Source organism: Helianthus annuus, chromosome 9 (genome assembly GCF_002127325.2).
Source record: "Helianthus annuus cultivar XRQ/B chromosome 9, HanXRQr2.0-SUNRISE, whole genome shotgun sequence".
NCBI lineage: Eukaryota > Viridiplantae > Streptophyta > Magnoliopsida > Asterales > Asteraceae > Helianthus > Helianthus annuus.
In genome coordinates this window covers 2186587-2214161 of record NC_035441.2, presented here as the reverse complement: position 1 = coordinate 2214161, position 27575 = coordinate 2186587, and positions in this window count along the sequence as shown.

Here is a 27575-nt window from a genome sequence, read left to right as displayed (position 1 = left end):
GAGCCACGTGACTTCGGCTAATCTTGACAACATCCAGGAAATCCAGCATCTCGCTCACCGTATCACCGATCAGGCAGTGGATCAGAATAAACTGCCCAAGCGTGTTAGTGCTACTACTAACGTCACCACCTCAGTTACTCCTGCTACATCTGGTGACAGTAAACGAAAGTGGGATGGAGATTCTAGTAAAGGTTCAGCATCCGTTCAGTCTCAAGCTCAGCAACAGAAGACTGATCACTACCAAAGCCCCAGTCAGCAATCCTCTGGTGGTCACAGGCAGAAGAGATATCAGGGAAGTCAACCTAAGTGTTACAACTGCCACAGGCATCACCACGGCCCGTGTAACAAGGGTCGTTGTCAAAGGTGTCTTAAGATGGGACACGAGTCCAAAGACTGTAGGAGCCCTCGTCCTGCAAATCAGAACCAGCAACCTCAACTACCAGCTCCGCAGAACCAGAACCAGAATCAGCAACAGCAGCCACAGCGTGGAAACTGGGGATGTTTTCAGTGTGGGGCTGAAGGTCACTTCAAGCGCGATTGCCCTCAGTTGAACCAGAATCAGAACCGCAACAACAATCAGGGCAACGGGAATAACAACAACGGGGGGAACAACAACAACGGCAACGAAGCTCGCGGTCGTATGTTCGTGCTGGGTCAGGGTGACGCAAGGAACGATCCCAACGTCGTTATGGGTAAGTTTCTCCTCGACAATATTTATGTTACTGTTTTATTTGATTCGGGTGCGGATACAAGCTATATGGCTGTGAAAATGAGTCAACTGTTAAAACGTGCACCAACACTTTTACCCACCAAGCATGTAGTAGAGTTAGCAAATGGTAAAAGTCTAGAAGCCACGCACGTAGTTCAGGGTTGTAATGTTATCCTAGCTGGTCAAGTTTTCTCTATCGATCTCATTCCCATAGTTTTGGGTAGTTTCGACGTTGTGATTGGGATGGATTGGTTATCCCAACACCAGGCAGAAATCTTATGCAGTGAGAAAGTAATTCGCATTCCTCGTTTGGGTCAAGAACCTCTCGAAGTGCAAGGCGACAAGAGTGGTGCAGTGGTTGGCATCATCTCTTTCTTGAAAGCTCAGAAATGTTTACGTAAGGGTCACACAGCCATTTTGGCTCTTGTTTCGGATGCATCGACGAAAGAAAAGAGACTGGAGGATATACCAGTTGTTCGTGACTTTCCTCAGGTATTTCCTGAAGACTTACCTGGATTACCGCCTCATCGTCAGGTTGAATTTCAGATCGAGCTCGCTCCAGGAGCAGCACCCATAGCCCGCGCACCATATCGTCTAGCTCCATCGGAATTGGAAGAACTGTCGAAACAGCTGCAAGAGCTCTTCGAAAAGGGCTTCATTCGTCCAAGCTCTTCGCCTTGGGGAGCTCCAGTACTTTTCGTGAGAAAGAAAGACGGTACGTTCAGAATGTGCATCGACTACCGTGAACTGAACAAGGTGACGGTGAAGAACCGTTATCCTCTCCCGCGCATTGACGACTTATTCGACCAGTTGCAAGGGTCGAGTTACTATTCCAAGATAGACTTGAGGTCAGGATACCATCAGCTGAGAGTCCGGGATGAGGACGTCTCTAAGACAGCTTTCAGAACTCGTTACGGTCACTACGAGTTTCTCGTCATGCCATTTGGGTTAACGAACGCGCCTGCTGTATTTATGGACCTTATGAACAGGGTGTGTAAGCCCTATCTTAACAAGTTCGTCATAGTATTTATCGACGACATTCTGATTTACTCTAAGAGTCAGGAAGAACACGAGCAGCATCTCCGCCTTATTTTGGAACTTCTTCGGAAGGAACAGCTGTACGCCAAGCTTTCTAAATGCGACTTCTGGCTTCGTGAAGTCCATTTCTTAGGCCATGTGGTAAACAGGGATGGGATCCATGTCGATCCATCCAAGATAGATTCGATCAGAAACTGGCCTGCACCGCGTACACCGACAGAAATACGCCAATTCTTGGGTTTGGCAGGTTATTATCGGCGATTCATCAAAGACTTCTCAAAGATTGCTCAGCCGCTCACGTTACTGACACAGAAGGGTGTTGTTTATCGCTGGGGAGAGCCCCAGGAGACTGCTTTCCAGTACCTAAAGGATAGACTTTGCAGCGCACCTATTCTCTCATTGCCAGAGGGCACAGATGATTTCGTGGTATATTGTGACGCATCAATACAGGGTCTGGGTTGCGTATTGATGCAGCGGGATAAAGTGATTGCCTACGCCTCTCGTCAACTTAAGATTCATGAACGTAACTACACGACGCACGATTTAGAGCTGGGAGCTGTTGTTTTCGCGCTTAAGATATGGCGACACTACCTGTACGGTACCAAGTGCACGATTTACACCGATCACAGGAGTCTCGAGCATATTTTCAAGCAGAAGGAATTGAATATGCGTCAACGACGATGGGTAGAATTGCTTAACGATTACGAATGCGCTATCAAGTATCATCCGGGCAAAGCCAATGTTGTGGCTGACGCCCTCAGTCGAAAGGACACTTTACCGAAGCGCGTGCGAGCGCTACAGCTTACGATTCAGTCCAGTCTTCCTACTCAGATACGAACTGCTCAGATAGAAGCACTAAAGCCCGAAAACGTCAAGGCTGAAGCCTTACGCGGCTCACGGCAACGAATGGAACTAAAGGAAGACGGCGCCTACTATGTGACGGGGCGTATTTGGGTCCCACTTTATGGCGGTCTACGCGAACTTGTAATGGACGAAGCTCACAAGTCTCGCTATTCGGTACATCCAGGGTCGGATAAAATGTACCACGATATCAAAACAACATACTGGTGGCCAAGTATGAAAGCTCACATCGCCACCTATGTCGGAAAATGTTTGACCTGTGCAAGGGTCAAGGTTGAATATCAGAAACCAGCGGGTCTACTCCAGCAGCCCAGGATACCACAGTGGAAATGGGAAGAAATTTCCATGGATTTCGTTACGGGCTTACCAAGATCTCAACGTGGGAACGATACCATATGGGTAATTGTAGATCGACTCACCAAGTCTGCGCACTTCCTAGCGATAAAGGAAACGGATAAGTTCTCCACCCTCGCAGACATTTATCTCAAAGAAGTTGTTTCAAGGCACGGGGTGCCCATCTCCATCATTTCGGATCGCGATGCACGATTCACGTCAGAGCTATGGCAAGCAATGCACAAATCTTTCGGCTCAAAGTTAGACATGAGCACAGCCTATCACCCTCAGACGGATGGACAGTCTGAGCGAACAATCCAAACCCTCGAAGACATGCTTAAAGCATGCGTCATTGATTTCGGCAACGGCTGGGAAAAGCACCTCCCTTTGGTGGAGTTCTCATACAATAACAGTTATCACACCAGCATTCAAGCCGCTCCATTCGAGGCATTGTACGGGCGTAAATGCCGGTCACCCCTCTGTTGGGCAGAGGTGGGGGATAGTCAGATTACGGGTCCAGAAATTGTAGTGGACGCCACGGAAAAGATTGCACAAATACGACAACGTATGGCGGCAGCACGCGACCGTCAGAAAGCCTACGCGGACAAGCGTAGAAAGCCGTTGGAATTTCAGGTCGGGGACCGGGTTTTATTGAAAGTCTCACCCTGGAAGGGTGTGGTTCGTTTTGGCAAACGGGGCAAACTGAATCCGCGATACGTCGGACCATTCGAAATCATAGAAAAGATCGGCAAAGTAGCCTACAGATTGAACTTACCAGCTGAACTCGGGGCAGTTCACAATGTCTTTCATGTGTCGAACTTGAAGAAGTGCCTATCAGATGAAACCCTCATCATTCCTTTTAAGGAACTCACTATCGACGAGCGGTTGCAGTTCGTCGAGGAACCAGTTGAAATCACGGACCGGGATATGAAGGTCCTCAAACACAACAGAATCCCTCTTGTTCGAGTTCGTTGGAACTCCCGACGTGGCCCAGAGTACACCTGGGAACGCGAAGACAGGATGACAGAAAAGTACCCCCAATTGTTCGCGAACAGTACAACCACTGCTGAGGCTGAAGCTACTACTTCGGAATTTCGGGACGAAATTCCAGATCAACGGGGGGAGGATGTGACACCCCAGGAAAACCAGTGAACGATTTAACTTACCTAGCTTCCTCAGTGAGTGCACACCAAATTTCGGGGCGAAATTTCCAATTAGTTGGGGATAATGTGACAACTCGAACTTTAGACTTGCCTTGTGTAACGATACGTGTTTACGAGAACGTTATTAATTGAATGAATACTTGGTATGTTATGTTTATGTGCATTATGTGTATGTATGTTATGTGTGCACGAGCCCAAACCACGCACTAAAACCCGATCGCACAAGGCCACACTACACTTTGAAATCGGACTCCATTTGGTAACCGAGTTGGGCTCGGCCCACTCCCCACTCGCAAACACAAATCCTTTGGTAAGGATTTGATTTCTCTCATTGTTACAATTTTCATAACACACACAAACCCTATGTGCTCTACCTCTCTCTCTCGGCTTGCTTAGGACCCGACGGCACAAGACCATCCGATCATTCTCTTGTTCGGATCACCTTTCTTTACTCGTAACCCGGTTAGTGTTTGTTATCGAATTGCTTGTTAAATGATGCTTTGATTTTGGATTATCGGATTGTTTGTATGATGTTGGTATGCTTGATTGTATGTATGATCCGTGTGGTATGTGTTAGTGATTGTAGGTGATGATGTTATGATTCTAACTAGAACCGAATGTATATGTTCTCGGCTGGAATGATTTAGACTAGATGATTTGTACCGAATAGATGTTAATCGGCTGATATGCTTCTGTCACGTGAATTAGATATGATGTTTGATTATGGTGATGTTTTAAACCGGCTCCATGTTGTTAAATCGGGATAATTATTCAAGGTTTTGATATGTTGTTCATGTGGTTGTGAGTTAGGGTTCATACGGATTTAGTGTTAAAAATCCTGCTTGATCGATAATTGTTTGTATGTTAAACTGTTAGTTGTTAATTGATTTTTGGAAACTGTCAACGATAATTGAATTGCCTAAATGAATTGCATGAAATCAGGAAAGTCGTTACACACACGGTTGCCACTCGGTATCACTCATTTCGAGTCGGAACCCCACTCGAGACCACAAACAGCACAAGCCGAAACCAGGGTTGCGAGTCCCGTTGCGACTCGTAACCAGACCATGATGAGCCGAGATCACCATTGCGACCCGCAACCTCCTGTTGCGACTCGTAATCTCCGGCTGTGACTCGTATCCGGGCCATGACGAACCGAGACCGTCGGTTGCGACTCGAGACTAGCTACGCGTACACTGTATTGGGCCTGCACTGTCACGGGCCCAATCTTATGACTGTTATGTTATTGGACTGCTTATCTAATGGGCTGATATGTTATTTGGGCCGGGTTATGATTGGGCCGAACACTTAGATTGTTTGTTGGATTTGCTGATACGTGTACATGTTTACCATGACTATACGTGATACTATATACGTGCTATATACGAACCTGACTCGTATAATAATCATGATAGGACGTGGTTGACCATTTACTTGCTACCTGTATTCTTTGTGTATCTGCCGAGCAAACCAAGGTGAGTTCACACAGCCAAGGCATGGGATTCCCGGGTTGGGAATTGGGTTGGATATGTTGAATATGGAATGTTTACTCGTACTTACGCATTCTCTAGACTATAGACCATCGTCCTCAGGTTAGTCAGGACACGTTACGTAAAGCCTACGTAACCCAGATTATTTGCCATTTGTCTCCCGGGTCGGGAGGACACGTTACGTAAAGCCTACGTAACCCAATACCATCCACTGGCTTCCAGGTCGGAAGGCCACGCTGCGTAAAGCCTACGTGGCCCCCACGCGTACCACTGTCCTCGGGGAAGGGCACGTCACGTAAAGCCTACGTGACCCTGTACGTTTTCCTGTTCTCGGTAAGGAAGAACACATGGTCGGAAGTTAGTCTAGTAAGTACCGTTAATGAGAAGCCCTCATTAGCCAGGATAAACATGGGAAGCCCCCCACCTTTAGTACACACTAGTATGGGAAGCCCCCCACCTTTTGTACACACTAGTATTGGAAGCCCCCACTAGTTAACTCACGCACTATGTTATGAACTTACTTTCTGTGAACTCGCTCAACTAGTTTGTTGATTATTTGCTGCATGCCTTGCAGGACCTTAGGTACATTATGGAGCTTGCACAAGGAAGGAGCAGGTCGTTGTGGGCAGATGGATCATGAACGTTATTGAACTTATAACTTAAATTGGGTTTACTTTATATTGCTTCCGCTACTTAAACAGTATTTGGTTTTTGAACATCAATCATGTCATGATGAATCGTGTTAACTACTTTTACTATTATTAAATGCTATGTTTGATATGATTGATGGTTTGATCCTGGTCAGTCACGCTCCCAAGCGGGGATACTCCGCAGGTGGATTTTGGGGGTGTGACAAAGAACTAGGGTTTTAACATCAATCAATCAATCAACAATTAACATCAAACGATGATTAAACCATTACCTTGATTCGATTCTAGTTGGATTAGCAATCAAACTTGATGCAAAAGAACTTGTGAATCCAAGAATGATGAGAAGGTGGTTGTTGAAAGGATTAGGGAATGTGGGTGTACGTGTTTTGATTCTTGAGATGATTAGTGAATGATTAGTGAAAGAGATTAGGGTTAAGTATGGTTTAATTTTCACTAATTACTCTATACACCCTGAATTACTATATTTTACACAAGTACACCATCTCATAACAATTTCACAATTCCACCACCAAGTTCACATATTTGACAAGTCTTTCACAATTAACACATAACCATGCATAATCACACAATACACTTCATTGTATCAAAACGTTACAGTTCTATAGCCAATTACTTGTGCAATTAAACAACTAAACAATACATGAACATGCAATAAATGCGAAATAGGAATCTTCGAAATTCGAGTTGTCACATTATCCCCAACTTGAAAGAAATTTCGTCCCGAAATTTAGCATGCGGTTACTGAGGAAGCTAGGTAAGTTATGTCGTTTACTGGTTTTTCCTGGGTTGTCACATCATCCACCCGTTGATTTGGAATTTCGTCCTGAAATTACGCAGTAGTAGCTTCAGTCTCAGTAGTGGTTGCATTGGTTCCGAATAACTGGGGGTACTTTTCTTTCATTTGGTCTTCGCGTTCCCAGGTGTACTCTGGGCCACGTTTGGAGTTCGAACGAACTCGAACAAGAGGGATTCTCTTGCTTTTGAGGACCTTAACATCCCGGTCCGTGATTTCAACTGGCTCCTCGACGAACTGCAACCGCTCGTCGATAGTAAGTTCCTTAAAAGGAACTATCAGGGTCTCATCTGACAGGCACTTCTTCAGATTCGACACGTGGAATACATTGTGAACTGCACCGAGTTCAGCTGGTAGGTTTAGTCTGTAGGCCACTTTGCCTATCTTCTCAATGATTTCGAATGGTCCAACATACCGTGGATTGAGCTTGCCTCGTTTACCAAAACGAACCACACCCTTCCAGGGTGAGACTTTGAGTAGCACTCGATCCCCAACTTGGAACTCGAGCGGTTTTCTGCGTAGATCAGCGTAGCTTTTCTGGGGATCACGAGCCGCCGCCATGCGTTGTCGTATCTGTGCTATTCGTTCGGTAGCGTCAATTACCATTTCTGGACCTGTAATCTGACTATCTCCCACCTCTGTCCAACAGAGAAGTGACCGGCATTTACGTCCGTACAATGCCTCGAATGGAGCGGCTTGTATGCTGGTGTGATAACTGTTATTGTACGAAAACTCCACTAAAGGGAGGTGTTTTTTCCCAGCTGTTGCCGAAATCGATAACACATGCCTGAAGCATGTCTTCTAGGGTTTGAATCGTGCGCTCAGACTGCCCATCCGTCTGAGGGTGATAAGCTGTGCTCATGTCTAATCGAGGGCCAAAAGCTTTATGCATCGCTTGCCATAGTTCTGGGGTGAATCGTGCATCCCGATCCGAAATGATGGAGGTGGGCACCCCGTGCCTCGAAACAACTTCTTTAAGATAAACGTATGCGAGGGTGGAGAACTTATCCGTTTCCTTAATAGCCAGGAAGTGTGCAGACTTGGTGAGTTGGTCCACGATCACCCATATAGTATCATTCCCACGCTGAGATCTAGGCAGGCTAGTAACAAAAACCATGGAAATTTCTTCCCATTTCCACTGTGGTATTCTGGGTTGTTGCAGTAGGCCTGAGGGTTTCTGGTACTCTGTCTTGACTCTCGCACAAGTCAAACATTTGCCGACGTAAGTTGCGATGAGAGCTTTCATGCTAGGCCACCAGTATGTAGTTCTAAGATCGTGGTACATTTTATCCGAGCCTGGATGTACCGAGTAGCGAGACTTATGAGCTTCATCCATCACAAGTTCTCGTAAACCGCCGTATAGTGGTACCCAAATACGTCCTGATACATAGTAGGCGCCGTCTTCCTTCTGTTCTAATCGTTGCCATTGAGCCACGCAAAGCTTCAGCCTTTACGTTTTCTGGTTTCAATGCTTCCACATGACCATCTCGTATTTGTGCAGGAAGATCAGACTGTATGGTGAGCTGTAAAGCTCGTACATGCCTAGGTAAGGTGTCTTTTCGACTGAGAGCGTCAGCCACAACATTGGCTTTGCCTGGATGGTATTTAATGGTGCATTCATAATCGTTAAGTAACTCGACCCATCGTCGTTAACGCATGTTCAATTCCTTCTGCTTGAAGATATGCTCGAGACTCCTGTGGTCGGTGTAAATTGTGCACTTGGTACCGTACAGGTAGTGTCGCCATATCTTAAGCACAAAAACAACAGCTCCCAGCTCTAAATCGTGCGTCGTGTAGTTCCGTTCATGAACCTTTAGTTGACGAGAAGCGTAGGCAATAACTTTATCCCGCTGCATCAATACACAACCAAGCCCCTGTATCGATGCGTCACAATAAACCACGAAGTCATCCGTGCCCTCTAGCAATGAGAGAATAGGTGCGCTGCAAAGCCTATCCTTTAGGTACTGAAAAGCAGTTTCTTGTGTATTACCCCAACGATAGGTAACACCTTTCTGTGTCAACATAGTGAGCGGTTGTGCGATCTTCGAAAAGTCCTTGATGAATCATCTTTAATACCCCGCCAAACCCAAGAATTGGCATATTTCCGTTGGTGTACGCGGTGCAGGCCAGTTCCTGATCGAATCTACCTTGGATGGATCAACATGAATCCCATCCCTGTTCACCACGGTCACACCCCGACCGCGTATAACATGCAACCGCGGCGGAAAACGTCGGGGAGTGTTGTGAACAGAATTAATTGTTTCATAACCATGGCATACAAGTTGTATTTTATTTATAAACAAGGGTAGTACATTGTTTCAAAGCAAGAAATACCAAGTTCATAACATCTTTATACTTGCCTATCTTCCTTGTTAGGCTCTAAGGCACAGGTCCGCCCTAGTATTGTGATCAACGTCTTATGGAACAACTCCTGAAAACACATGTGAAAGTAGGTACGTCAGCATAAAAATGCCTGTGAGATACATAGGTTTTGTGAAAATGTGATTCATGACTTGAGTTTAAAGAATGTTTAATAACAGTCAGTCATGAACCTTGTACTTTGTCTTGCTTTGTAAATCATTTGAAAAATGATAACATCAGATGATATATATATAGATAAGTGCAAGGTTAAACGAGTAACCAAGTAAAATGAGTTGAATATGATAAGTTGTTTTGTAAGATGATGTTTTATGAAAAGTATGTTATTTGTATAAAATGTTATATGTTTAAACTGAAATGATTTAGATAACGCTAAGATACGTAATATTATACAAACATTTATATATAGGAAGTACCAGCGGCGTATCCACCATGTTTGCATCATATTACATACTCCACGTTACTCAAACCATTTACCCAAACCAATCCACCATGTAAATTGTTCATGTATAACCCAAAGGTCAAGTGTTATTGTGTAAACCATGTCAAATGTCTATGTTCAATGTAAACCACTAAATGTGTATGTCAATGTCAACTTGTTTATGTTCAATGTAAATCATGTAATGTGTATCCCAAAATGTATCATGTATGGTAAGCGAAATATATCAACTTAACCCATATGCACAAAAAAAGTCGTTGAAGTAAAACGTGGTTTAAATCAACGTTATGTTCTGCGGAAAATGCATGCTCTATTGATATTAACATTTATGCGGTATTGTAAACTATGCATACATCCAAGCCTTGAGACTGCGGCGATAAACCCTTAAACAAATTAAAGGTTTATCTAAGTTATGTATATTGAATTCGGTCATTCCTTCCAATCCTATCAAACCCAGGATTTCAGAAATGGGAGTTGTCAATTCCTATGGTACCACTACCTACTAACGAACGGCGTAGCTAATGTTAATGAATGTATTGTCCCATGTTAAACAAACCAAATGTCATAACAAAATGAAGGCATGTGATGTAAACAATTGTACTAAGTATGCTAAGTAAACATACGAAGCAGAAATGTTATGTAGATCAATGTGCCCATATGCTGAGTAAACATATGCAGCAGAAATGTTCATGTAAATCAATGTGTCCATATGCTGAGTAAACATATGCAACAGAAATGTTCATGTAAATCAATGTGTCCATATGCTGAGTAAACATATGCAACAGAAATGTTCGTGTAAATCAATGTGTCCATATGCTGAGTAAACATATGCAACAGAAATGTTCATGTAAATCAATTGTGTCCATATGCTGAGTAAACATATGCAACAGGAATGTTCATGTAAATCAATTGTGTCCATATGCTGAGTAAACATATGCAACAGGAATGTAATGTAAATCAATGTACTAAGTACGCACACAATGGGCATACATAGCATAAAATGTAATGAAATCGTGTATTATAATGTACTAACAACATAGCAGGTATATGATGTGAAAACATGGAAAGCATGAATGTAACAGATAGGCACATGTGTTTCACCCCAAAACAGTTTGGAAAACAGTAAAAGAGGGGTCTATGTACTCACCTGAGGTTGCTTTGGAGTTCTTGTATAATAATCAGATAATGCTAAAGATCACGGGATATCAAACGGCACCTAATAGGTAGCTATGTTAATATACCGGACCAAATCGGAAGGATCGGACAGTACGCGGGTTCGTAACCAAACGAGTATGGAGACTCGTGTAATATGGTTTAACAAAGCCTACATACTAAAATGAAACCTAACCTAAGTGCTTGCGACCCATCACGACCCGTTTAGATAGCTTATGCTACCTTAACGCGTCGTTCGCGTAGAACGCGTATGGAACGCTTAACATCGTGACCACAAGGTATAACCTCTGAAGGTTATAGCTATGGTCACCTAATGTGTTTGGTCGGATCCTAACGATCGACCAAATGGGTTGGGTTCGAAAGTATAAGCGATGGTTTAGATCGCTTACCTTACGACCCTATATAAGCACTACACTAAAAGTGACGAGCTAAGCATGTTAGAACACGCTTAACTAAGTTTAGAAAACAGGTTTGGCATCAAAACAAACGGCTTTGATGCTCACGAGTAGTTTGGTTACAAAATACGCAAGAATGCGCATTTTGGCCGAAACTACGACTCGTCACTGAGCCTAGGTAACGTGGAAATCAGTAGGTATGGTCACTATGGACCATAACCATCGTGATCACGCTCACGTTATGAAGTTCCAACGAACTTCGCATCGACCATAAGCTGGTCAATGCAGAAAGTCAACAAAACGTTGACCTTAGGACTCGAAAAGCGAATAAAAGAGCGAAAGAAGACTTACGGAGGGTCCCCGAGTGCTAATCTAGATCAAATAGCTCAGGTATGAAACAATGGTTCCAACTTAGAGCCTTAAGATCAGATTGTGTGGGTTTTTGGAACAAAGGGGGGGGGGTATTTATAGGAAAATCATAACCGTTAGGATTGTTTATCGAATATCGTGCCACGATCGGGAGCGTACACTAGTCAAAAATGTGGTGGTTACTGAAAATGGCCTTTGGCCTTTGATTGGGTGAAAGGGCATTGCCCCTTGATCGAAACGAAAGGCCAACTGCATTGATTAGAAACATTGAATCTGGTCTGACAGTCTCACGCGCCCCGCGTAAGGATTTGGACAATCCTTACGCGCCCCGCCAAAGGTTCACAGATCAGAATTTACAATTTTGGTCCCTGCACTTCAGAAACACGTAATTTGGCCCATTTTTTGGCACTTTTAAGCCCCGTTAACATCATTTCAAGGCTCTAAGATGAAGTTAAAGTGTAGGGGGCTTGAAATATGCTCAAAAATATTCCGGATGTCAGTTCATTTGGCCGTACGATCGCGATGTTCGCTTAATTACGACGGAATGCGCATAAGCGCGAAAGACGATCCAAATGACGCGAAGAATGGATTTTTCTCATGCCAAACACTAAGGCATAATATAAGGATGTTTACATAAAGTTTTGGATGTCCGGATGTATTCAGAACGTAAGTTATGCGCGAAAGTGCAAACTTATGCACTTTTTGACACTTTTAGTCCCTGAATGATCCAAAAGTTTGTTTTAGCATACCAAACCCCTCAAAGCATATTTCTAAGCTACGTAAAGGATATTTATGGTATGTTTAACTTATGGACATGTTCCGGAATGTTCGTTACAGTTCAAATTGGCATACTTTCGCAGTTTATCAAGTTTAGTCCCTGTAAGCGAATTAACTTGTTTTTGCTATACCAAAGCCTTTAAAACTTATTTCTAAGTTATGTAAAGGTTATTTAAGGTACGTTGAGTATATGTTGATGTTCCGGAGTGTTTGTTGCTTTAAACTAAGTACGTTTACGCACTAGTTAGCGTATAACTCTCCAGAAAGCGATGTAGAGTTTGAAATTGAACAAAAGTCAAAACATGAAAAATGTAAAACACAACCAAACAAACATTGGGATCAAATAACATTGTTTTATTGATAATTGAACTGTTCACAACGATTACAGGCACAGATGTTACAGTCTCCCCTACTTGTGGAAATTTCGTCCCGAAATTTATTTAGAGGAAACTTGTGGAAAAAGATGCGGATATTTTGCCTTCATTTGATCTTCGCGTTCCCAAGTAAACTCGGGTCCACGTTTAGATTCCCAGCGAACCTTGACCACAGGAATGCGCTTGCGTTTGAGCCACTTGACTTCACGTTTCATGATCTCCACTGGTTTCTCAACAAATTTCAGTGTTTCATCAACACGAATCTCATCAAGCGGTATGTGGAGGTTCTCATCGGCTAAACACCTCTTGAGATTGGACACGTGAAAGGTTGGATGAACATTTCCAAGTTCAGGAGGTAACTCAAGTCTGTAGGCTACCTTACCGATTCTTTCGACGATCCTAAATGGTCCAACGTATCTAGGTGCAAGTTTTCCTTTCTTTCCAAATCTGATCACACCTTTCCAAGGTGAGACCTTAAGTAATACCCGATCACCGACTTGAAAATCCAAGGGTTTGCGTTTTAGGTCCGCGTAACTCTTTTGACGGTTTCTAGCTGTCTGAAGGTTATCACGAACTTTCTTTACCTTTTCTGTTGTCTCTAAAATGAGGGCTGGTCCAGTAAGCTGAGCCTCACCGATCTCATTCCAGCAGACTGGTGAACGACATTTTCGACCATAGAGAGCCTCGAAAGGAGCCATGTTGATGCTGGAGTGATAACTGTTGTTGTAGGAGAATTCAATCAACAGAAGATGTGAATCCCAACTACCACCAAAGTCGATCACACAAGCTCTAAGCATATCCTCCAGTGTCTTGATTGTTCTTTCAGATTGACCATCCGTTTGCAGATGATAGGCTGTGCTCAAATTAGGTTGGGACCCCATAGCAGATTGCATGGTTCTCCAGAAATGAGAAGTGAAACGAGCATCTCTGTCAGAAATGATGTTCAAAGGAACACCATGTCGAGCTACAATTTCATCCACGTAGATTTGAGCAAGTTTGTCAGCCGAATAATCCTCACGGATTGGCAAGAAATGCGCTGACTTGGTAAGACGATCAACGACTACCCAGATGGCATCGTGACCTTTCTTTGTGCGCGGGTGTTTAGTAATGAAATCCATAGTAATGTTTTCCCATTTCCAAACTGGGATCTCTGGTTGCTCCAATAAACCAGAAGGACGTTGGTGTTCAGCCTTTACCTTAAGACAAGTAAGGCATTTGGATACGTATAAGGCAATGTCTTTCTTCATACCACGCCACCAATACTGAATACGAAGATCCTTATACATTTTATCTGAGCCAGGATGAATAGAATAACGAGACTTATGGGCTTCATCCATAAGCAAGGTACGGAGATTATCTTGGCTTGGGACCCACAAACGGTCCATGAAATAGTACGATCCATTGTCCTTCAGTTCAAGAGCAGGTGTTATGTGATAAGGAAACTCCTTATCCATCAAACCTTGCGAAACACAAGCTTGTTGAGCCTGAGAAATGCGTGCTTGGATATCGGATTGGGCTTGAATAACAGATTGGACACGAACATAATGAAGCTTAGTACGTTCCTTGCGACTTAATGCATCGGCTACGACATTCGCCTTACCAGGATGGTAGCGAATCTCGCAGTCGTAGTCGTTTAGTAGTTCAACCCAACGTCGTTGTCTCATGTTGAGTTCTTTTTGATTGAAAATATGTTGAAGACTTTTGTGGTCCGTGAAAACCACACATTTTGTACCGTACAAATAGTGTCTCCAGATTTTGAGAGCGAAGACAACCGCACCCAACTCAAGATCATGAGTGGTGTAGTTCTTCTCATGTATCTTTAACTGCCTCGATGCGTATGCTATGACTTTGTTTCTTTGCATTAGGACGCAGCCAAGACCTAATTTAGATGTGTCGCAATAAACGACGAAATCATCATTGCCCTCAGGCAAAGTTAGGACAGGCGCGTCGCAAAACTTTTGTTTCAAAGTCTGAAACGCTTCCTCTTGTTTGACTCCCCAATCAAATGGCGGGTTCTTCTGAGTTAGAGCAGTTAGAGGAACTGCAATCTTTGAGAAGTTCTCGATGAAGCGGCGGTAATAACCCGCTAGACCAAGAAAAGAACGAACTTCAGTAGGAGTAGTAGGTGTATCCCAATCCTTAATCGCACTGATCTTGGAGGGATCTACATGAATACCTTGTTCGTTGACAATATGTCCTAAAAATTGAACTTCTTTAAGCCAGAATTCACACTTGGAGAACTTGGCGAAAAGTTGCTCTTTCTTTAGGAGTTCCAAAGTAAGACGGAGATGTTGCTCATGGTGGGCTCGCGTCTTAGAATATATCAAGATGTCATCAATAAAAACGATGATGAACTTATCCAAGTAAGGTTTGCAGACCCTATTCATTAAGTCCATGAAAACAGCAGGAGCATTAGTCAAACCGAATGGCATGACTGTGAACTCATAATGCCCATAACGAGTACGGAACGCTGTCTTTGGAATATCTTCTTCATGCACACGAAGCTGATGATATCCAGATCGTAGATCAATCTTCGAAAAGTATGAAGCACCTTGCAATTGATCAAAGAGATCATCAATGCGAGGTAGGGGATATCGATTCTTGATGGTAAGCTTGTTAAGCTCACGATAATCGATACACATCCTAAAAGATCCATCCTTCTTCTTTACAAAGAGAACGGGAGCACCCCAAGGTGAAAAGCTAGGACGGATAAAACCTTGGTCGGAGAGCTCCTGAAGCTGTTTAGATAATTCTTGCATCTCGGACGGTGCAAGACGATATGGAGCTCTGGAAACGGGATTTGCACCAGGTACGAGATCAATACGGAACTCGACTTGGCGTGCTGGAGGTAGTCCAGGTAACTCTTCAGGGAAAACTTCATAATAATCCCGAACGACAGGAATATCTGAAATAGACTTACCCTTGCCTTTATCTGCTGTAACATGTGCTAAGAAAGCCACATAGTGCTTTCGTAGATAATTCCGTGCTTTAAAACAAGAAATAAGTTTGAGACCACCGACAGGCTTCTTACCGCGAACCAGTAGGATCTCGCCTGTCGACAGCGGCACACGACCAATCTTCTCAGAACAAACTATCTCTGCGCGATGCTTAGATAACCAATCCATTCCCACAATAACGTCGAAACTTCCAAGTTGCATTGGCGTGAGGTCAATAGGAAAAATATGGTCGTTAAGGTTCAACTGGCAGTTGCGTAGAACAGAATTAAGAATAATGGGTTCACCACTGGAAACCTCCACTGTCAAAGGTTTACCTAGTTTCGTTCTATACACGCGAAGCGTTGCCTCAAAAGACAATGATACAAAGCTCTTGTCGGCACCCGAATCAAAAAGAACAGATGCTGGTTGATTATTAATAAAGAACGTACCGTTCACCACCTCGTTGTCTGCTTGTGCTTCTTGTGCATTCATGTTAAAGACTCGACCTCGAGCCTGTGCCTGATTCTGGTTTGCATTCTTGTTCTGGTTGGCTAGCCTTGGACACTGATTTCTGTAGTGGGTCAGATCCCCACAGTTATAACAAGCACCTGGTGGGTAGTTTGGTCGTGCAGCCTGACCCTGTTGCTGAGCAACTTTTGGAGCAGGGTTCTGAACTGCGCGGTTCTGAGCAAACTGACAAACATTGGCAAGATGACCTGACTTCCCACAATTTGTACAGAAACGGCACTGATATTGCGGCTGATGGTGACTGTTGCATTGATTGCACAAAGGTGCACTTCCTGAGTAGGGTTTCTTTGCTGGAGGCTGGTTGGGAGCTGCCTGGTTAGCTTGGGCAGTGACAACATAGTTTTGGGAAGCCTTACGCTTCCTTGACCTCTTTGACGAACCAGAATCCTTTCCATTCTTGCTTTGACCTTTCTTGCTATCTTCCTTGTCAGCCGACTGCTTCTTGCCCTTGTCACCCTTCCTGTGCAATTTATTCTTTCGAATCTGCGACTCAGTCAACGTCGCTGATAACTCGATCGCCTGACGGAGTGTGGTAGGGTTACTACCAGTAAGGATGTCTTGTACTGAGTCATGTAGGCCGTCGATATACCTTTCGATGGCCTTATCGAGTGGGGCGACCATAGTCGGGCAGAGCAGACTCAACTCCTCAAACCTGTCAGTATAAGCCCTGTGCTCGCCACTATCTTGCTTCAAATCATCAAACTCTTTCTCTAACGCTCGTTGCTCATGACGAGGACAAAACTCCCTCATCATAAGAGCTCTTAGTTCAGCCCATGTCTGTGCTAGAGCGACATCTGCACCACGGTCTCTCATTACCCCCTTCCACCACGTAAGAGCCCTCTTCTGAAACACACTCGAAGAAAACTCGACCTTGCGATTGTCAGGACACTGAACATGACGGAAAGTGTTCTTGATGCTCTCGAACCACTGAAGAAGCCCAGTTGCTCCCTCAGAACCACTAAACTTGAGTGGCTTAGCCGAGTTAAAATCCTTGTATTTGCATGTACCATTGTTGTTGTTGTTGGCCTGGTTCCATTGAGTAAAGAGATTTGGGAATTGAGCAGCCATCTGCTGCGTAATGATTTCTGCCAGTTCAGCAGTCGCTATTTGGTGTTCACGTCGAGGAGGCATTCTGGAAGAGGAAAACATGAAAGGAAATGAGTGAGATGATTGGATGTAGAGAATGAGATGAAACAAAATCAACAAAAGCAAAGATTGTGGTTATGCATCGCAACGCAAACAAGCGATATGAAATGTCTAGTCAAAGTAAATGGGTCAGAATTAGTGTATCGCGAAGACATGCTCGCCTATAAGTCAACACTCACCCCAAGAGTTCCCAGGTAAGAGTAACTGGTCCGATTATGTCGATTTGTACGAACACTCTAGCCTTAGACAGAAAACCCAGGGTACAGGCATTCACTCTTCCAGTTCGCACGAGTTCACACTATTAACCCAAAACTTTGACAGGATTTTTGAAAATCCAAAGGGGTTCAAAACCTTATAACAGAGGGTTCAAAACCTTACAACAGAGGGTTCAAAACCTAGTAATCAATCATCCTAGAACAGATGATTAATTTTCAAAGCGGATTCGGAACCGAAGTTCTCGTTGTGGTTATCACCCAAGGATAGGTGATGTGCATGTTTTAAAATCTAAACACAAGATTACTTGTGTTAGGGTCCTAAAGTTATAGTCTAGGTCAAAGCATTACTAATAACCTAATTCCCTATAACCAATGGCTCTGATACCAACTCTTCTGTCACACCCCGACCGCGTATAACATGCAACCGCGGCGGAATACGTCGGGGAGTGTTGTGAACATAATTAATTGTTTCATAACCATGGCATACAAGTTGTATTTTATTTATAAACAAGGGTAGTACATTGTTTCAAAGAAAGAAATACCAAGTTCATAACATATTTATACTAGCCTATCTTCCTTGTTAGGCTCTAAGGCACAGGTCCGCCCTAGTATTGTGATCAACGTCTTATGGAACAACTCCTGAAAACACATGTGAAAGTAGGTACGTCAGCATAAAAATGCCTGTGAGATACATAGGTTTTGTGAAAATGTGATTCATGACTTGAGTTTAAAGAATGTTTAATAACAGTCAGTCATGAACCTTGTACTTTGTCTTGCTTTGTAAATCATTTGAAAAATGATAACATCAGATGATATATATATATAGATAAGTGCAAGGTTAAACGAGTAACCAAGTAAAATGAGTTGAATATGATAAGTTGTTTTGTAAGATTATGTTTTATGAAAAGTATGTTATTTGTATAAAATGTTATATGTTTAAACTGAAATGATTCAGATAACGCTAAGATACGTAATATTATACAAACATTTATATATAGGAAGTACCAGCGGCGTATCCACCATGTTTGCATCATATTACATACTCCACGTTACTCAAACCATTTACCCAAACCAATCCACCATGCAAATTGTTCATGTATAACCCAAAGGTCAAGTGTTATTGTGTAAACCATGTCAAATGTCTATGTTCAATGTAAACCACTAAATGTGTATGTCAATGTCAACTTGTTTATGTTCAATGTAAATCATGTAATGTGTATCCCAAAATGTATCATGTATGGTAAGCGAAATGTATCAACTTAACCCATATGCACAAAACAAGTCATTGAAGTAAAACGTGCTTTAAATCAACGTTATGTTCTGCGGAAAATGCATGCTCTATTGATATTAACATTTATGCGGTATTGTAAACTATGCATACATCCAAGCCTTGAGACTGCTGCGATAAACCCTTAAACAAATTAAAGGTTTATCTAAGTTATGTATATCGAATTCGGTCATTCCTTCCAATCCTATCAAACCCAGGATTTCAGAAATGGGAGTTGTCAATTCCTATGGTACCACTACCTACTAACGAACGGCGTAGCTAATGTTAATGAATGTATTGTCCCATGTTAAACAAACCAAATGTCATAACAAAATGAAGGCATGTGATGTAAACAATTGTACTAAGTATGCTAAGTAAACATACGAAGCAGAAATGTTATGTAGATCAATGTGCCCATATGCTGAGTAAACATATGCAGCAGAAATGTTCATGTAAATCAATGTGTCCATATGCTGAGTAAACATATGCAACAGAAATGTTCATGTAAATCAATGTGTCCATATGCTGAGTAAACATATGCAACAGAAATGTTCGTGTAAATCAATGTGTCCATATGCTGAGTAAACATATGCAACAGAAATGTTCATGTAAATCAATTGTGTCCATATGCTGAGTAAACATATGCAACAGGAATGTTCATGTAAATCAATTGTGTCCATATGTTGAGTAAACATATGCAACAGGAATGTAATGTAAATCAATGTACTAAGTACGCACACAATGGGCATACATAGCATAAAATGTAATGAAATCGTGTACTATAATGTACTAACAACATAGCAGGTATATGATGTGAAAACATGGAAAGCATGAATGTAACAGATAGGCACATGTGTTTCACCCCAAAACAGTTTGGAAAACAGTAAAAGAGGGGTCTATGTACTCACCTGAGGTTGCTTTGGAGTTCTTGTATAATAATCAGATAATGCTAAAGATCACGGGATATCAAACGGCACCTAATAGGTAGCTATGTTAATATACCGGACTAAATCCGAAGGATCGGACAGTACGCGGGTTCGTAAACCAAACGAGTATGGAGACTCGTGTAATATGGTTTAACAAAGCCTACATACTAAAATGAAACCTAACCTAAGTGCTTGCGACCCATCACGACCCGTTTAGATAGCTTATGCTACCTTAACGCGTCGTTCGCGTAGAACGCGTGTGGAACGCTTAACATCGTGACCACAGGGTATAACCTCTGAAGGTTATAGCTATGGTCACCTAATGTGTTTGGTCGGATCCTAACGATCGACCAAATGGGTTGGGTTCGAAAGTATAAGCGATGGTTTAGATCGCTTACCTTACGACCCTATATAAGCACTACACTAAAAGTGACGAGCTAAGCATGTTAGAACATGCTTAACTAAGTTTAGAAAACAGGTTTGGCATCAAAACAAACGGCTTTGATGCTCACGAGTAGTTTGGTTACAAAATACGCAAGAATGCGCATTTTGGCCGAAACTACGACTCGTCACTGAGCCTAGGTAACGTGGAAATCAGTAGGTATGGTCACTATGGACCATAACCATCGTGATCACGCTCACGTTATGAAGTTCCAACGAACTTCGCATCGACCATAAGCTGGTCAATGCAGAAAGTCAACAAAACGTTGACTTTAGGACTCGAAAAGCGAATAAAAGAGCGAAAGAAGACTTACGGAGGGTCCCCGAGTGCTAATCTAGATCAAATAGCTCAGGTATGAAACAATGGTTCCAACTTAGAGCCTTAAGATCAGATTGTGTGGGTTTTTGGAACAAAGGGGGGGGTATTTATAGGAAAAGCATAACCGTTAGGATTGTTTATCGAATATCGTGCCACGATCGGGAGCGTACACTTGTCAAAAATGTGGTGGTTACTGAAAATGGCCTTTGGCCTTTGATTGGGTGAAAGGGCATTGCCCCTTGATCGAAACGAAAGGCCAACTGCATTGATTAGAAACATTGAATCTGGTCTGACAGTCTCACGCGCCCCGCGTAAGGATTTGGACAATCCTTACGCGCCCCGCCTAAGGTTCACATATCAGGATTTACAATTTTGGTCCCTGCACTTCAGAAACACGTAATTTGGCCCTTTTTTGGCACTTTTAAGCCCCGTTAACATCATTTCAAGGCTCTAAGATGAAGTTAAAGTGTAGGGGACTTGAAATATGCTCAAAAATATTCCGGATGTCGGTTCGTTTGGCCGTACGATCGCGATGTTCGCTTAATTACGACGGAATGCGCATAAGCGCGAAAGACGATCCAAATGACGCGACGAATGGATTTTTCTCATGCCAAACACTAAGGCATAATATAAGGATGTTTACATAAAGTTTTGGATGTCCGGATGTATTCAGAACGTAAGTTATGCGCGAAAGTGCAAACTTATGCACTTTTTGACACTTTTAGTCCCTGAATGATCCAAAAGTTTGTTTTAGCATACCAAACCCCTCAAAGCCTATTTCTAAGCTACGTAAAGGATATTTATGGTATGTTTAACTTATGGACATGTTCTGGAATGTTCGTTACAGTTCAAATTGGCATACTTTCGCAGTTTGTCAAGTTTAGTCCCTGTAAGCGAATTAACTTGTTTTTGCTATACAAAAGCCTTCAAAACTTATTTCTAAGTTATGTAAAGGTTATTTAAGGTACGTTTGTCACACCCCCAAAATCCACCTGCGGAGTATCACCGCTTGGGAGCGTGACTGACCAGGATCAAGCCACCAATCATATAGAACATTGTAATAAGCAAAAGTAAATGCAATATAATCCAAACCAAATCCATATGAAAGGTGTTTCCAAAACATAAGTAAGTTATCAGTGTTTAGCGGAAGCGTATAATCGAAACCCAACATAATTAAGTACGAAATGTCATAAGTGTTTAAATAAGATAATCACGATCCAAGCCCACAACGACCCGCTCCTCCATGTGCAAGCTCCATATACCTAACGACCTGCAAGGCATGTAACAGAGGATCAACAACTAGTTGAGCGAGTTCACAGAAAGTAAATGCGTAATGGTAAGTTCGTTTGTAACAGGTGGCACTACTGGGCCGTTAGTACGTTCTAAAGGTGGGGGCTTCCCACGTTGTATAACCACTAGACTACTCGTAAACATAAGTATCCTTCACATCCGAGGATAGTAATAAGCATAAGTATCCTTCACATCCGAGGATAGTAGTAAGTATAAGTATCCTTCACATCCGAGGATAGTAATGGGTGTAGGTATCCTTCACAACCGAGGATAGTAATATGTATAAGTCTACGTAGAGGGTAAGTATGTGTCCTGCACAACCGAGGACAGTGAATAGCATAGGTATGTGTCCTGCACAACCGAGGACAGGGGTATGGTAGTCTAGTAACAGTATAAGTACAGTTCTATTCAATCTCGATCCTTCAATCCCAATTCCCGTGCCCTGGGAATCCCATGCCTTAGTAAGGGTGTGAACTCACCTTGGTTTGCTCGGTATGCTAAATTTTGCACTCACAAGTAATCAATCAAGTCCTATTGTGCACGTGTAATAAATTAGTTCATGTTCGAATTACTACGCATACAATCTAAGTCATGACAAGTACTTAAACCATTACCATGTATCACGTAAGCAGACAAACAAAGTTGTGCAGTTCATGTTTCATGTAAGTGTCAATTACAATTTATTCTAATACTTTCATCCACCAGTATGCTTAACCGAGTTAATCAATTCAATTGGATCATCACATGTGACTGAGTTACATTTCAACAAGGTTGCACCTATAGGTTAACTCAATCACATGCACGACAGAGACAATATCCATCCCAGTATTATTATCAGGTTACACATAAACAATAAACTGATAACGGTAATCACATAACAACTAGGCAACAACAAGCATTTGCAAACTCGGTTCAGGTTATCAACACTCATAGGTCGGACAAGAAAGTGGGGGGCTTCCCCTGTTTAAACTCGGACTCTCTTTGGTCCAATAGAACAAACTCGGACAAGGCATGATTACATACCTCGGACAAGGGAGAGGGGGTTAAGCTCGGACCATATGAGTTTCTCAAACTCGGACCATTATTATTCACATGATACTCGGACCAAATCCAATTCATTAAACTCGGACCAATCAAATTCATTAAACTCGGACCACATCAAATTCATTACACTCGGACAAAATCAAATTCATTAAACTCGGACCAAATCAAATTCATTAAACTCGGACCACATCAAATTCATTAAACTCGGACCTGATTTTCATTTAGGAAACTCGGACATGATTTTCATTTATTAAGTTCGGTCCATGTTAGTATGATCAATAAACTCGGTCCAAAGATAATACATTAAACTCGGTCATATGTTGATCAATAACCTCGGACATATAACAATCAATAAACTTGGACATATGTTAATCATTAAGCTCAGACACTCAACTATGCACAGAAACTCAGACAAATAATCAAACTCAGGCAAATAATCAAACTCAGACTAATCAATCATGCGTGAATTTCAATTATTGCACAGAGTCAAAAGGATCGAATCAGTTACGTTTCTATTGTTCAAGTTATCTCAAAACCCTAATTCATATGTGTTGACGGCAGAAGCATAACAAATCACCAATTGCTAATCAACAACAACCATTGTCACAAGAATAATCTACCGAGTATGCACTAATCATCATCATAATCACAATTATCAACATCAATTAAAAACACAGAACCCTCATATTATAAACTAGGGTTTTTCAAGAATTAAAAGAACCATACATTGATAACAATCCATCAATCAATAAACAATCATTAACAATTACCTTGGTTTGATCCTAGGGAAGAAGAGAAATAAATCTTGTGATGACTTGCCAATGATTTGGTGATGATGATTGCTAGAGAAAATGAATGTACGTGCTTTGGTTTTTGTGAAAGTGATTAGTGAAGTTGAGATTAGGGTTAAGTATCTAGGATTTCACTAATTACCATCTACACCCCTAAGTATTATATTTTACACATGCACACCATCTCATAACCATTTCCTAATTTCACCACCAAATTCATATATTTACCAATTTCACAAATAACAAACAACTATGCACAATCCAATAATCAAAACATATATAATCCCATGGAAATCAATTGTGCAAATACATGAACGTGCAATAAATACGAAATAGAATCTTGGAAATTCGAGTTGTCACATTATCCCCAACTTACAAGAAATTTCGTCCCGAAATTTGGTACGCACTCACTGAGGAAGCTAGATAAGTTGTATTGTTCACTGGTTTTCCTGGGGTGTCACATCATCCCCCGTTGATTTGGAATTTCGTCCCGAAATTCAGTAGTAGTAGCTTCAGCCTCAGTAGTGGTTGCATTGGTTTCGAATAACTTGGGGTACTTTTCTTTCATTTGGTCTTCGCGTTCCCAGGTGTACTCTGGGCCACGTCGGGAGTTCCAACGAACTCGAACAAGAGGGATTCTCTTGTGTTTGAGGACCTTAACATCCCGGTCCGTAATTTCAACTGGCTCCTCGACGAACTGCAACCGCTCGTCGATAGTGAGTTCCTTAAAAGGAACTATGAGGATCTCATCTGATAGGCATTTCTTCAGATTCGACACGTGAAATATATTGTGAACTGCACCGAGTTCAGCTGGTAGGTTTAATCTGTAGGCTACTTTGCCTATTCTTTCAGTGATTTCGAATGGTCTAACATACCGCGGATTGAGTTTGGCTCGTTTACCAAATCGAACCACACCCTTCCAGGGTGAAACTTTGAGTAAAACCCGGTCCCCGACCTGAAATTCCAATGGCCTCTTACGCTTATCCGCGTAGGCTTTCTGACGGTCGCGAGCTGCCGCCATGCGTTGTCGTATCTACGCAATCTTTTCTGTGGCGTCCACTACAATCTCTGGACCCGTAATCTGACTATCCCCCACCTCTGCCCAACAGAGAGGTGACCGGCATTTACGTCCGTACAATGCCTCGAATGGAGCGGCTTGAATGCTGGTGTGATAGCTGTTATTGTATGAAAACTCCACTAAAGGGAGGTGCTTTTCCCAGCCGTTGCCGAAATCGATAACACACGCTCGAAGCATGTCTTCTAGAGTCTGAATCGTGCACTCCGACTGCCCATCCGTCTGAGGGTGATATGCTGTGCTCATGTCTAATCGTGAGCCGAAGGATTTGTGCATCGCTTGCCATAGTTCTGACGTGAATCGTGCATCCCGATCCGAAATGATGGAGGTGGGCACCCCGTGCCTTGAAACAACTTCTTTAAGATAGATGTCTGCGAGAGTGGAGAACTTATCCGTTTCCTTTATAGCTAGGAAGTGTGCAGACTTTGTGAGTCGATCCACGATTACCCATATTGTATCGTTCCCACGCTGAGATCTAGGTAGGCCTGTAAGGAAATCCATGGAAATTTCTTCCCATTTCCACTGAGGTATCTTAGGCTGTTGAAGTAGGCCTGCGGGTTTCTGATATTCAACCTTGACCCTCGCACAGGTCAAGCACTTGCCAACATAGGTGGCAATGTGGGCTTTCATACTGGGCCACCAATATGTTGTTTTGATATCGTGGTACATTTTATCTGCCCCTGGGTGTACCGAGTAGCGAGACTTGTGCGCTTCGTCCATCACAAGCTCTCGTAGACCGCCATATAGTGGGACCCAAATACGCCCCGTTACATAGTAGGCGCCGTCTTCCTTTTGTTCCATTCGATGCCTTGAACCGCGTAAGGCTTCAGTCATGACGTTTTCGGGTTTCAAAGCTTCTATCTGAGCAGCTCGTATCTGTGCAGGAAGACTGGACTGAATAGTAAGCTGTAGCGCTCGCACGCGCTTAGGTAGAGTGTCTTTCCGACTGAGGGCGTCAGCCACAACATTGGCCTTGCCTGGATGATACTTGATAGCGCATTCGTAATCATTAAGCAGTTCGACCCATCGTCGTTGACGCATATTCAATTCCTTCTGCTTGAAGATATGCTCGAGACTCCTGTGATCGGTGTAAATTGTGCACTTGGTACCGTACAGGTAGTGTCGCCATATCTTAAGCGCAAAAACAACAGCTCCCAGCTCTAAATCGTGCGTCGTGTAGTTCCGTTCATGAACCTTGAGTTGACGAGAGGCGTAGGCAATAACTTTATCCCACTGCATCAATACACAACCAAGCCCCTGTATCGATGCGTCACAGTAAACCACGAAGTCATCTGTGCCCTCAGGCAGTGAGAGGATAGGTGCGCTGCATAGTCTATCCTTCAGGTACTGAAAAGCAGTTTCCTGCGTATTACCCCATCTGTAAACGACACCTTTCTGTGTTAGCATAGTAAGCGGCTGCGCGATCTTGGAGAAGTCTTTGATAAACCGCCTGTAGTATCCCGCCAAACCCAAAAATTGGCGTATTTATGTCGGTGTACGCGGTGCTGGCCAATTCCTGATCGAATCTACCTTGGATGGATCGACATGAATCCCATCCCTGTTCACCACATGGCCTAAGAAGTGGACTTCACGAAGCCAGAAGTCGCATTTTGAAAACTTTGCGTACAGTTGCTCCTTTCGAAGAAGTTCCAAGATAAGACGTAAGTGCTGCTCATGCTCCTCCTGACTCTTGGAGTAAATCAAAATGTCGTCGATGAAAACGATAACGAACTTGTCAAGATACGGTTTGCACACCCTGTTCATAAGATCCATGAAGACTGCAGGCGCGTTCGTAAGCCCGAATGGCATGACCAGAAACTCGTAATGGCCATAGCGAGTTCTGAATGCTGTTTTGGAGACGTCCTCATCCCGGACTCTCAGCTGATGATAACCGGACCTTAGGTCAATCTTGGAATAGTAACTCGACCCTTGCAACTGGTCGAATAAGTCGTCAATACGAGGAAGAGGATAGCGGTTCTTCACTGTGACCTTGTTCAGTTCGCGATAATCGATGCACATTCTGAAAGTGCCATCCTTCTTTTTCACGAATAGTACTGGAGCTCCCCAAGGTGAAGAGCTTGGACGAATGAAGCCTTTATCCAAGAGCTCTTGCAGTTGCTTTGACAGTTCTTCCAATTCCGTCGGAGCTAATCGATACGGTGCGCGAGCTATAGGTGCTGCTCCTGGAGCTAGCTCGACTTGAAATTCGACCTGACGATGAGGCGGTAGGCCAGGTAAATCTTCTGGAAACACTTGAGGAAATTCTCGTACAACTGGAATATCCTCTATTCTTTTCTCTTTCGTCGCTGCATCAGTAACTAGTGCCAAGATAGCAGTATGACCCTTTCGCAAACATTTCTGAGCCTTCAGGAAAGAGATGATGCCAACCACTGCACCACTCTTGTCGCCTTGAATTTCGAGAGGTTCCTTACCCGCACGAGGAATACGAATGATCTTCTCCTTACATAAAATCTCTGCCTGCTGCTTGGATAACCAATCCATGCCGATGACGATGTCGAAACTACCCAGAACTATTGGAATAAGATCGATGGAGAAGGTCTGACCAGCTAAAACAATGTTACAACCCTTAACTATCTGTGTGGCTTCTACACTTTTACCGTTTGCTAGTTCTA